A 14,885-nucleotide genomic window follows, 5' to 3' on the forward strand; every position below is an offset into this window, starting at 1 on the left:
TATTTAAAAAAAGAATTTCTTTGTTCTTTTTCTATTTATAAAAACACATTCATTTTTTTATTTATAATTTATACGAAAATAATGTCTTTGAAAGAACAAAGTCTTAAATAAAGAAGCATAAAAAAAATATAATAGCAATCGCTTTAAAAATCGTTCATATCGTACATTTCAATAGTTTATATTAGATACAAGTTAGTAAATATCTAATTAAAAAATAGAAATATTATAAGAATATATTATATTTAATTTTTTTTTATTTTATCAAAAAACAATAGAAATAAAAATATCCTGAAATGAAATACGAGATTTCATATATATTGATTTGAACTTTTTTGATATTCATAATGATATAAATGATATTCATAATCTATTCTATGAAAATAAAAATTCAAAGAGTCAAAAATAACTCTTATTATAATGCAAATCGACAATCGACAAATAAGAAATAAAAATTTTCATTAAAATCATTCGCATAATCAACATTTTACTTGACACGTTGCTTTAATACAAACGAAGAAACGATAATGAGGAGAAATCGCGCAATTCTTGCGCATTTCACCGTTGTCGTCTCGCGTATGTATTCTATCTGGCGAAAGAGACGTGTCAGTGCACGCGAATTCTCCCGTTGACGAAAATACACCAATGAAAAGTTTATGTTCCGTCGACTACATGTCTGATGATGTGTCATGTGTATGTTTCTCCTATAAACATACTGTACATAGTTAAGAAACGATGAGTAACATTTTCAATAGACTCGTGTCTAGGAAAAGTTCGCTGTCAAAGCGGAATGAAGATTGTTTTGAAATTCGATGAAAATTTATATGTTGCGTTAGTCGTTGCAAATAAAATAATCAAATTGTGATTGCAATAAAACCTCCGTTATTATTTATTTAAGATCATATCAAATTACAATACATTATTTAATTTTAATTATATTATATACAGGATATTTCAATTAACATTGTGAATCATGTATTACTTAAATTAATGTGTATTATTGTTTATTGATAAGAATGATAAACATTTTGAAACAGAGTGATTAATAGTAATTAATCATTACATACTTTCTTTAATATTTTTCAAAATTTTAATAAAATTGAAGTTATTAATATAATGTTTATTTTTATGTTTATGAAATATATACATAATTTAATATATTACGAATATTTTTTTGTAATATTATTAACGAAGATACGCATGTTTGCACCGATAACAATACACATTTGAGCATACAGTATATCCTGCAAATAAATCCGTCGCGCGAGGAAAATTCGCAGACACGCGATCAATTGTGAAAATATAATCTGAAATGCGACGCTTTGACAGCGTGTACTTAATGCACATACCGTTCGTGATATGATAATTGCGCATAGTGGATTCGTTTACATGACACTTATACAAGGTATATCAAATTCAAAAGATGAGAGCTAGTGTAATATTTCCTTGAGTAATTCAATGCATTAATACATTATTATTAACGAAGAAGAATTTGTTGTAAAATATTTTTTTAATTTTTTTCTTTTTTTTTAATTTTTTTCTTTTTTTTTAATTAATTTTTATCTGGTATTATTGAATCAATAACTTACTATAGAATTAGGTTATTTAATTTTAACATAGAATTTTAATTTTATGAAATTTATGAATAATTAAATAAATTTTTAATAAATGAATATCATATTACCATAATTATAATATTGGAAAAAGTTCAACTTATTCTTAAAAAAAAATTTTTTAAGCAATGCTTTTATTAAATTAAGTTTGAATACATAATAATAGAAATTATTGATTAGGAATAATGATTTAGGATAAATTTGAATTAAGTTATTTAATCTTAACATTTCCAGAAATTAATACAGTCCACAAAAATAATAAAAAATAATAATTTATCGTTCATCATTATATATTATTGAATTTAAATCTACACACACACACATCAAAACAATCATGAAAATTGAAAATATAAAACTTGCAAATTCAATATAGAGGATGAAATTTTTCAATATAAAATTCGTAATACGTTAAATATTTAATATCTATATGAATATATGATTTAATGAAAAAAAAAAACAAATTTTATTTCCATAGAATTCGAAACAATATAAACGTATCATATTGGAATAATGTTTAATATGATACAAATAACACTTTTGTTCTTTATGTTCGCAAAAAAAGATGCGAATTATCGACGGTATTATCGACATTTCGAAAGACGCAATAATGAATCTGATAACGAGCTCAAAAAACTTTCGACGATATTTATATCTCTTATTACGTTTCATTATTGATCAAATCGTATTATGTCTCGTTGATATTACATTTTAATTTGAAAATTGAAAACTTGGCATCGATTTAAAATTTCGACGAAATTTTGAATTTGTAAAATCAATTGTCTAGAATTTCTAAGTCTTGTTTAAAATTTTGATGATTTTATCTGTTGAAAATTTTTTGGAAAAATATGTTTTATATCGTATTTTCATGGATATATAATTTATGCATAATTTACGATTACAAGAATTAATTTAAGAATTAATTTATTTTTGCAGTTGAATAATTATTAGATAAAATTATATTTTTATTATTATTATTATTAATATATTTATGTTTTATTTAATTATTTTTAGAACATAATAGGAAGAAATTCAAAAATATCATTTTTTAATTTTATTTTTGCTCTTCCGTTTCAACTTTTTCTTTTAATAATTTTAAAATTTTTTCTGACCTATTAATTTTTTCATCAATTTTATAATTTTAATTTTCTAAATTTTTCAAGAAAAGAATGATGCGTTCAACTTATTTAGTATAGATTACGATGTAAAAAATTTGATTAAAATTACTTCGATAATTTCACAGGAAATGAATCGTGAAAGTTCGAAACTTTTCCATCAGGATGAAACTAGATTTTGGATTATGTTAACCAATTTTTTTAAAAGATTATACAGAAAATTGAAACGTAAGAAAATTCGCTATTAACAAGTTATATTAATAATTTTATTTATAATCTATTTTTTTTTAAATATATGAAAAAGAACTACAAGAACAATTATTAATGGCGCCATTTTTCAAATTTTCAGTGCAAGCGACATTTATATCAGTCAATGAAATGTAGATTGTAATAACTTCCAAACTTATTTTTCTAAAATCAATTCAATAATTGGATAACTGCTCTTATTAGTATTCAACAATGTTGTTATACATTTGATATTTAACTTTTCATTGCTTACTATGTTTTGTGTTATCATACAATAACATAGTAGACATGATAATAACTTTGTTGACACTCGTAGAAAGATAAGAAAAAACGATAGGAGCGGAAGCATGAAATTGTATTCATAAACGCAAAAACAGACAGCAGTGATAATTCACAATAACAGATAGCCCGGTTCAAGAGTACTCGATAAAAAAAGATTTGCATTTTTCTAAATAATCTATAATTTATGTTTTTCACATTTTTTTTTTCTTTTTTCTCTGTTTTCTTTTCTGTTGCCACAATTTGTGATAATTTTGCCACAATCTTAACCTATAATTACGAATAGATTAGGAATATGTTAAATAAATAATCATTATCATAAATTACATAAATTATTCGTGATTTGTAGGAAGATCGAATGGATTTGTTTTGAAATCAATGTAATTTGATATGATTAATTTTTTTTTAAATGGAAGTTCAGAGGTTATGTTAAGGTTACATCAATTCTCTTTTAAATGGAATCATACAATTCATCTCGTGCGTTATTTTATACATTAATTCTTCAATTCGCTCGAACTAGCAAGCACATTTTATACGTTTGTTTAGTACGTTCATTACTAGCTTTTGTTCACAATTCACTCATCCACTTGGAAGCTTTTCATTAGCATCGACCACCACTTGAGCTCATGCAAAACGCAACGTTTACCCTTTAACATACTGACCACGTATTAGCGCAAAAGTTAAAGGGATAATGATCGTCAATGTCTTTGAATTTGAACGACATCGCATTACCAGTTTAAATTATACCGGAACAATAAGCAACTGTTCGACTTGCATCCACAACGTTTCTAAAGACGAAAACGTCAAGCTTAATGGTTATTAAGAAAATCTTTCGACCTATTATCTAGAGTCTAATTTCATATATCGTTTTCTATAATCTGGCAATGGATAATTAAACTCTGATTTTTTTTTATTTTTTTATTAGTTATTTTCGTGGTATATATAAGAAAATTTTCATTCATTTATATTTTGAGGTTAAATGCGTATTAGTTTACACGCGTAAAATTCATTTTGACTTATCCGTATTTTGAGGTTAAGTATGTATACAAACGAATTCACATAAATTTGATTCTGATTTAATTCTGTTAAATTATATAGTATATGATTTTATGAATTACATCGAGAAATATTCTAAGGAAAATATTACATATACAAAAAGGTTATAATTTTTTATAATATATATATATATATATTTTAGATACATTCGCATCTAGTGATGCAAATTGGTAATTTTCAAATTTAGAACTGAGAAATGTTTATGATTTTTTAATTTTATCGGTATGAAAAAAAAATATCGTGTAGTGATATAAAGAATCACTTTGAAGTCTTTAAGATTTACATTAAAAATATGTTGATTAAAATAATTGTATTATGATATAATATACCTACTCTATATATACAGGAAGTATTAACAAATTGATACATCAAGATTAATAGATACGTAATTTCCAAATAGAACAAGATATCTGTTTCTAAGAAGAAATATCGTTTGGACAATATTTGAATTAAGGTTAGGACACTAGATGTTACTATGAAAGTTTCTAGTGAATTTTATATTACTTAATTTGCAATTTCCTTTATATTCTTTTTTTTATTCTCTAGAATTTTTATTCTAAAAATAATAGGTTGGAATAACAAATCGGGATTATTATTTTTCATTTTTTCTTAAATACTTACATTTTTATTTCTCGTGAGATGTACGAGATTTTCTGTCGTGTACTGTGCAAAACACACGTGTGGATCTCGATTCGAAAAGAAAGGGATAAATGAGAACGAGGAAATTTAAATTTATTGGGAAAGTTACGATGTGAATTTAGTTTCATATGGAATTGTTATTAAGAACGCCGCATAAAACGAAGGCAAATATTGGGTCGCATTTCATCTCGTTCCATGCAATTGGCTAAGTGAGAAGCATTCTTTGGAAAATGGAAAAACATTTAATGGAAGATAGTATTGATATTACGAAGAAATTGTATCGGACAATGAGTCTCTTTTTTTAATCCCGTATATAATAATTTTTTTATTTGAAATTGAAAGAAGAAATAGTTTTGTAAATAGATTCGAATCGATCTTGCTCGGGAAGTAAATTATTTTCAAATAATGTATTTGCTAGATTTTTGATTTGAAATGGTAATAAAAAATTGAAACATGGAATAAAGTTCATCAGAGTTATATTATTAAGGCTGAGTTTATTACGATTGAAAAGCACATTTTTCGTTTTTTATAAATTAATTTTTCAAAATTAAAATTAAAATGTTTCTTAAATTAATTAGGTTAAGTGAATTAGTATTTCTCTATGAATAATTTTGAAAAAACAAATTTTCAGCATCTTCTTAATATAGAGTTTTCAAATTACTCGAGTAAATTTATTTATATAAGAAATTTTATTTACACGTTTGTATAATTTTAAACATATCACCAATAAATGTATACATAATATTAATTTTATTCTGTTCTTTTTATAGTATATCATAAATATTTATAGTAATTTTGAATTATCATACAAGTTTCAGGTTATGCACTCGATTTGAAGGATTTAATATTAAAAAAATTATAGAATAAATAGTTGAAAAAAAGTTTCTAGTAATTTTATTATGCATAATGATTACTGCGAGATATGCAATATGAAATTAATAACGTCGCGTCGCATATTACAGAAGATTAATTTGTTTACCATTACGTGGTTAAATATAAATGAACACGATTTAATTATTCACATAGTTTTCGTAATTTCTATCTATAGTTTATATATATATATATATAATTATAAGAAACTGACTTGTTTATATAAATTGTAAAAACAAATTTATATTTTATAAATTCAATTTTGATAAATTCAAAATATTTTTAAACTATTTGACATACTTTTTAAAAATATATCTCCATTTTTTTCTAAAAATTATCTTCTTATTAATTAATTAAAATATTCTGAAATATTGTGAAAAAAGCGAAGTTAATTAAATCATTGAAATAATTTAAAGAATAATTTAAATATTAAAAAAAAAAATACACGACTATATTAAAGTTTCAATTAGAAAAACGTAATATATTATCAGACTTTCAGCAAATGAGGAAAGATTGAAATCTCGACAGCCAAAAATTGAAATAATTTGATTGGAGAGATGAATAGCTGGAACACGCGTGACGTTAATTATTAATGAAGTCCAGCGGCCGAGGTTGTGATGGATACCCACGAAAAACCAATTTACCAACGGAGCACATAGCTAATTGATAAATTGCAACAGGAATAAAATTTCGTTTATTATCCATTTGGGTTCATAGCGATAGAAAAATGGGTCATTGCGCGTCGAATGTTTTATATTATATTACATTTGATGTGTTTCGTCTATCAGTCATGGGGATTTTTTTTATCCACTTATATAGGGATTTTTATTTCTTGATTAAAATCTTCTATCGATTAATATTTTTATTTATTCTATTATTTTAAATAAATTAAAAGTTAAAAGTTTGGAATCGCTATTTACGTTATATGGAACGTGGAAATTTGAAGGAAAATTAAAATTCTTTCATCCAAGGAAAAATTTTTAATCGAAAATTCATCGAAATAAAGGAAATTGTTATTAATAATTAATGACATTAATTTGGAAAGAAGATTAGATGTTAAGTAGAAAAAATGATTTTAAATTTTAAAATAAAAATATAATTTTAAAATTGAAAAATTTATTTTCAATAATTCTAATTCAATGGTCAGATGTAGAAAGTGAGAAGAAAGATATGTTTAGACTCACTTATTCGCACGTTTCATCTGATGCACACAGGATCGCAGGTGTGCTCGTAAGCTAGCAATCACAGAAAGACACAGATGTTGCATCTTGACAGCCTCTCTATTTATTATTTATACGGCTGTAATGTTAACATCGATTTATGAAACTGTTTTCACCTCATGCCAACCATGTCAGGTCTATAGACGTTTTTATAAATTCTTCGACAAGGAGAATTATACATGTTTTATAATTCTATAATTAGCGTACTTCTTTCCAGATTTAATGCAAACAGGTCAAATAAAAAAAAGTTTTTCAACAACAAAATTAAAATTATTCAACTTTTGCTTTCAGTAATTTTTTCTATTCAAAATTTGAAAAATTGAAAAATTCACTAAAGTGAATTGGTAAAATAAAGTGAATTGGTAAAATACCAAAGTATTGATAAATTAATAATAAGTTATATTAATAAGTACGTCAATAATATGAAACCAATAAATTAGTTATTTCAAGTTAAATTTCAAGTACATAAATGCACGAATGAGTACATATTCATAATTTATTGATCTAAGGATTAATATTACATCAATAATTTACCAAAATTAATTTCAATATATGACCTATTAACTCTACATTTGAAATTCTAAATGCCCTGGATCGCTCTATCTTCGTTATACCGCTACGCCATTATATTTCCGTCTCGTTTTATCTAACGCGAACTTCAATTGCTTATATCTTACAAACAAGAAGCCTATCGTCTCTATTGAATCGATTCTCCAAAGACTTTCTACGAATGTATTAACATCCTGTATACACGTTAATTCGAAGTGTATAATTATAAATATCGTTATGAAAACGTTTAATGCTGCTATGAGAGAAAACATCTTAAACATCTTCGCGATGTTTAATGAAAGACGGCGAGCCACCAAACAGAGATGAACGTGTTTCGTTGAGCACGCGTGCGCTAATTGTCTTGGCATAGTAACTGAATTCTGCTATTTCAAAAACGTCCAACGGCAGTTCGTAAACGAAAATATCGGCCGCGAACACGAAACGCCTCGTGTACTCATTGTAACTCGATAACAACATCACGATACACGTGCGATGCGCGTCTATTTCCATCGTAATTAAGTTTCTCAATCTCGATGCTTGCGAAACTGTTTCGTTGCCGTTCGTGTTCGATTTATAGATGCATAGATGGTTGGTTAGCGCATAATAAAAATAACGTACATAGATTATCGATCTAATGAGAAGAATTATTATATAATATAGACTTTTTTTTTAAATAACTTTTGATACGATAAAATATGAAATGTTATGGAATTGAATATAATAAAAATTGGTATTTAATAAAATAACATGTTCGTGCAATCGATTTATTCAACCGAAAAATTACATAATACAGGCATTTTTTTTTTTAATAATTTTTGATACTGTAGAATATGAAATATTAATATGAAAAGAATATGAAATATAAAATCGATTAACGTATATAATAAAAATAATATACAAGATAATAAATCTAATCAGTCAAAGAATTATTACATAATATAAACTTCTTTTTTATTTAATAATTTTGTACCATGTTATCATGAAGTAATATAATAGAAATATTTTATTTTATTATAGAATAGTAATGGAATTGATCGGTTGGCATATAATAAAAATAATTTGCAATTATCGATTTATTTATAGTTGAAGAATTATTATGTAATTTTTTTTTAAATAAATGTTATTATAGCAACATAAAAGAATATTGCATTAAATATTCATAATCGTTTTCTTAGTTACATTATAAAATGTTAAATGACACGATATTTAAAAATATATATATATATATATCGATGCTATAAATGCTATAATATTAAAGGGCATCTGATGTATTACTCTAGATTGTATGATTAAAAGCAAAGTATTTTTTTTTCTTAATAAATAATGGATAATAAAATTTCTACAATTAGCGATGACTATTAAAAAAATTATTTCTTTCACAAAGAAACTTGTTACGTTTACTTATAAATTAAACAGTGGCGAGCAAACATTTGTACGACGATTAACAAATGACTCATTGGCGTTGGATGTATGCCGCGAAAATTGACGAGTTATTTAAAAAATGTCAATAAAATCTCATTTCGTTTATTAACAAGTTATCGTTGTTTGAGCAAACGAAGGATCAGATATTAAGATCTAGATATAAAAGCGTAGAATGTAATGCAGGTACGAAACGTAGTAAACTTTTCACGTCATGCAGTTTATTTTTATTCGACCTCGATATGACAGCAAGCATGTTAATGTATTTCGGTTGCAACCGTGTTTTTCGGATGGAAAGAATTTGCATCGTTTTTGAATTGATGCATCCGAAGGATATCATAATGTACCACTTGTAAACGTATGCATTGGATATACTCGTTTTGCATACGAGACGTGCAGCTATATTTTTATCGATTTCTACTTTATTTCGAGGAGGAAGTCTGAGAGAGAGAGACAGAGAGAGAGAAGAAAAATTTATAATCCCTATCATTATATTAATATAAATTTTTCATCATTCGCTTGATTCTTCTTAAAAAACTAAAAATTAAACGAAAAGATTAATTGTTAAATTTATCAAATTAAATTTATCTCCATCATATTTAAAGATTTAATTTAATAATATATGATGATTATAATATTATTTGGTAGAAATTTGAAAATGATGGACGGATTACAATTGTCTATCGAGAATATTTGAAATGTATTCATCCTTTAAACGGTCATGGTTCATCGCTGAAGGATCACTTCACAATGACGTAAATTTTCCATCAATATTATTATATTACATTTCATTTTATATAATATTATTTCGAAATATTACATGATGATAATAGAATATTATAAGGATTCATCGTTGAGCGCATCTTCGACCACTCCTCCCATTCGAAGACAGTTAACCCTCGTTTTCAAAACCCTTTGATCCACATCCGACCGTCTCTTTAAAAACCTCTACTCAATTTCACAATTATTCGACTTGCCCTCAAAAATCATCATCATCATCATCTCCTCTTCATTCTCCACTTTCTCCACTTAATCCCCACCACCTCCCAATCCATCAAAAAGATTAATTCTCGCGAGTGGGTCAATTTTTAAATCTAAGATAAATTTAAAAAAATTATAATAAGTTCGAATTCATTATATTTCAAAATACAAAAAAAAAAAAGAAAAAGTATATTCGCATCGATGATCGCGTTATCTCTATCTCGTATCGTACAAGATAAACGAGAGGCACAAAAGCGTCAGAGAAGATCGACAAAACGTTTTTTCTCTCTCTCTTTCCTTGATGCTTACGACGTTCGAATACGTTATAAAATAGAGAGAGAGAAAGAGAGAGAGAGAGAGAGAGAGAGAGAGCGAATATAAGCAAGTTGGAGATAGAGAAAGAGATAGGGAGGGAGGGAGGCATTGTGGGTGATAAAGGGGTGAGTCGACCTGAATTTCAACGCGTGACCCTAGGCACGATGACGTCACGGGACAGGGTTTCCTCGCCCTTCTCCCCTTTACTCGAACGTCCTCAAGTATTCAGGGCCGCGAAAGAGAGTGCAGTGGACGGAGTCGGCGAAGAAAGAGAAAATTACGGGGCTACTGTGGGGGTTGGGGGTGAAGAGAGGGATTGGCGAACAAGTGAGCAAGGTAGACGGAAGCAGACGTGTGCGCACACGTGTGTACAGTGAGTCGCACGAGCCTCTATACACTTTACACGAACTTTATTTACGAGTTTTGTTATCAAAACCAAGCAAAGTTTTGATTTTAATGCAACTTTCTATGTACGGTATATATATATATAGTACGGAGTACGAGATTTCTTTTTAACGAAATATCATTTTGAGAAGAGTGAAATAGAGAAATTCTTACAAATTTTAACGTCAAATTTAGATTGGAATCATTTTCGCGTGGGTTTAATTTTATGCTAATATTTAGTTCTTTTTCTTTTTTAATTAATTTGGATTTTTCCATAATGTAACTTCGTAATGATAAATCGAAAATTTAAATTATTTCAAAACTCTGTTATATTATATGTAAAAAGTATTCTGAGAAAATTGGTTAGCTTCTTTTCAAATAAATTTTTCCGTCGAAAAAAAAAAATTATTCCCTACAGAGAATCTTATTACACTCCACGCACCGTAAAAACTTTTTCATTAAAATAATTTTCTGGTTTCCAGATAAGACTTTTGCGAGCGACTGTATGTAGCCGGAATTGAACGAGGGGTTGAAAAGAGGCTTTGAAAAGGTTCGCGGCAATTGCGTTAAGCAGCCGTGACTATCGTGACACGGGACTGAAATAGGGTTACTTGCAAACGAGACCTAAGAGAGAAGGTCTTAAAGTAAACTCGGCCTGGTGAGAAGTTGGGTTCTTTAACTCTCGATGTGAAATACGATGGTAGTGAAATCAGGTTTCCTCTGGTTTGGTTGCATTTCAGGCGTAGTTGGAGTAGGCGATACTTCGATTAGGGGTCGTTTAGTAAGAGATTGTGTGCTAATGCGCGTGATGTTTTTAAATATAAAAGAAGTTGTTGAGAAATTGATATTGAAATTTTTCTGTGAAATTATAATAACGTTCGAATAATTGTCGCAGAATTGAGAACAGAATGCATTCATTGTTTGGAAAGATATAGATTTGCTGGTTTTGTTGGGTCGCAAGAAATGTGAAGGACAGAGAGAGAGAGAATGTTTCTTACGAGTGAGATAGAAAAGAGTGTTTATGTTTTTTTTGCGTTGCGTGCCTTTTACGTTTGTATGTGTGTAGACAATAAGGATATAATGTCATTGTTGGCACTATAATATAACCTTGGAAACGTTGACAAATACTAAATATCATTTATGTAATTATTATGTAATAGAAACATTAGGTCAAAAATGACCCAACTTAGCCGTGGAGAATCATATGTATATATTTTCAAAAAGTAGAATTTTATCTTATTTTTGTTTTATTTGTTTGAAATATACGATTTTGTTTTATGTTTTTTATTTAATATATTTTTTTTTCATTTGATATATTTAGATTGATTCGAATATATCGAAAGATTAAAACTTTTTTGCAAAACGTTTTTGTTTCAATATTATATGTTTAACATGCAAATAGAGAAGAAAAAAATTTTATCTCGACTTAATTATTCCTCTGGAATATTCTTAATATTTAACGGTAACAACTCGTACGGAATGAAAACTACAACTCGTTCACAAACTTATATTGACTTTTTAATCATCATTCCAATTTTAATATTTAACTTTATATTATTTTTAATTACACACCGAGACAAATCTTTTTTTAATACATTGACACTGTTCGTTACTTTCCTCTTTATATTCTTTCATTTGTGTGAAATTTTTATTGTACAAATATTCCATATTCATAATGCATAATTGTAATTAAATAATGTCGGTTTATAATTCCACATGAAAATAAAATGTGCTATAAAGCATCATCTCTCAAAGCAATATTGAATTTGTTACAACGTTTATTTCATTTTTATTTACGTTCACATTTTTCCATTTCGTTATAAATTTATTTCATTATTAATTATACAACCTGTATTCTAAATATATTGCAATTATATAATCTGTATACATTCTACAAACTATATTATAGGATGCAAAATTTTCAAATTACGATAAAAGTTTTTCTTTTGGTGATAAATTAAAAAATTTTTCAGAAAAAGTTTCATAAAATTTTACTCAATATTAAATTATCGAATTAATAATATCGATTTATAATATATATATTTTTATTTTTCTTATATCGTATCGAAATCTATATCGAAATTTATTCAAAAAAATATTTCTTAACGAAAACAGGAAAAATATTTTCTTTCGATGTCGCGCAAGAAATTCATTTCACCCACGAGACGTCAAAAATCACTCGTCGCACAAACAAACGCGGAACACATTTAAATTTTATGTAAAGTATTCCCAGGCTCGTGTAAAAATAATTTGAACGATCAAAACAAATAAACTATCTTGTCTTTTCGTTTCTATTTCGTTATATTAAACTCTTTCGCAAACCAAACCCATCGCCAAAAATTTATTTACACGTGATTTACAATAATCCTTATATCCACCGATTTTCCATCGGTGTTTATCGGTTAAAATGGTCGTTGATTCGCTTTGAGAGATCATAAAATGAGTATCGTTGTCGAGCAAAAGGAATTTTAATCGGGAAGAGACAACAGATCGATATACCACGAGAGCAACGCGAGTGCAATTGGTTTTTCGATGATGAAGCTACGATAAATCGCATTCAGATTAACTGTTTTCAACGACGATATTTGTTTCTGTAAATCGTTCCGATCTTAATGGCCGGTTTTCCGGTTTCGTAACCACGAAACAAAATTAATTTTAGCCGTTTCGCAGTTCATCGCGATTTAGTGCTATCTACCCGAATCGTTGCGGGTGCAGATGCCATCCATCGATTCTTAATGTCATGATACACCAGTGACCATGATATTTTCATTTCTATATAGGGTGTCCTATTTATATTGGTCTTTGAAATTATTGATATTGAGATAAATATATCAGAATATATTTTAATTTTGATCATCCATCGATTCTTAGTATTGTGATACACTAATGACATTGAATGTTTTTATCTCTGTATATAAGGTGTATCATTTAAATCGAGTGTCTTTGAAGTTGTTGTTATTGGGATAAATATATAGAAGAATATTTTAATTTTTATTATCCATTGATATTCATGATTCTTATCCTTTTGTAAGATGTTTTTCTATTAAAACATATGTATTCAAACTAATTCAATTATATCTTCGAAATTATTGAGAATGCTGATAAATATTCCTAATCATAATATTAATATATTTTAATTTTTATCATTAATTTTTATCATTAATTCTAATATATAGTAGAGAATATATTTGAGATTCTTATCTTGAAATGTTTTTAGAAAAATCTTAAACAATGAAAAATGAAAATTCAACATTTTACCTCAACAGATGACACAGATATCTCATATATAACAGGAATGTTTCAAGATTAAAAAGAGCTTTTTTTTTAATATCTTTTGCACGTCATAAACATAAACACGAGATAAGTTTATGGACATATAAATTATTCAGAAACGCCTGATTAAAATCTTTCACTTTTCATTTTTTTAATTGTCAGATTAAATCGAGAGCGAAAGTATTTTAAAATTTAAAAAAAATTTTAACCTTGCTTTTTTCTTTCCCCCCTTCATATTATATAATCAAATTCAAAATATTTCAGAAATTTGTTAAAAAATATTTTTATCATTTTCATCTGACAATTATGTAATCAAATATACAAATCTCTTACAATTTAATCTCGAATAAAAATTCTCTAAAAAAAATTTAAATTCGAAACGACAATTTTGAATTATCGAGCAAATAAAACTTCGAAGATAATCGAATATTTTCATTGCATGTGTGTATGAATATTATATATACACAAAATTTAAACATTCTCTCTTTTAATTACTCTTTTATACACAGAATTAATTTTCCCTTATGCGAAAGTCGGTCGATTCCGATGATAAACTAATTGATTACACATTGTTATTATTCTTAATTAAAATATGAATATTAATGTCTTACTCAACGGCTCGCATTATCGTGCACAACGTTCAAGTGTCACCGTTATTTTGTAACTTGCCACGGAATGCCCTCATTATTTTAATGATAATTATACGTTAAATGAGAATTGATTGCAGTCAACCGTGCACCAATGGAAGTAAATTTATCGAATAGTGCTAATAATTAGTATACAGATTCAAATCGATAATTTCTGACTATGTAATTTTCTGTTTCGTCGTTTAAGGAAATGATTTTCTTCCATTCCCTGTTATACAAAATTCAAATATTCAAATAAATACAAATATATATTATTAATAATACTAGATATTAATTTTAATTTTA

General features: G+C 26.9%; 1 protein-coding gene across 12 annotated transcripts in view; it reads left to right on the forward strand.

The window, feature by feature from the left end:
• The window catches only part of LOC107994850 (uncharacterized), a 90,380-nt gene that overhangs the window by 49,353 nt on the left and 26,142 nt on the right, over nt 1-14,885 (forward strand). The gene's annotated exons all lie outside the window — the stretch shown is intronic.

The sequence above is a fragment of the Apis cerana genome, linkage group LG1, assembly GCF_029169275.1.
Source record: "Apis cerana isolate GH-2021 linkage group LG1, AcerK_1.0, whole genome shotgun sequence".
Lineage (NCBI taxonomy): Eukaryota > Metazoa > Arthropoda > Insecta > Hymenoptera > Apidae > Apis > Apis cerana.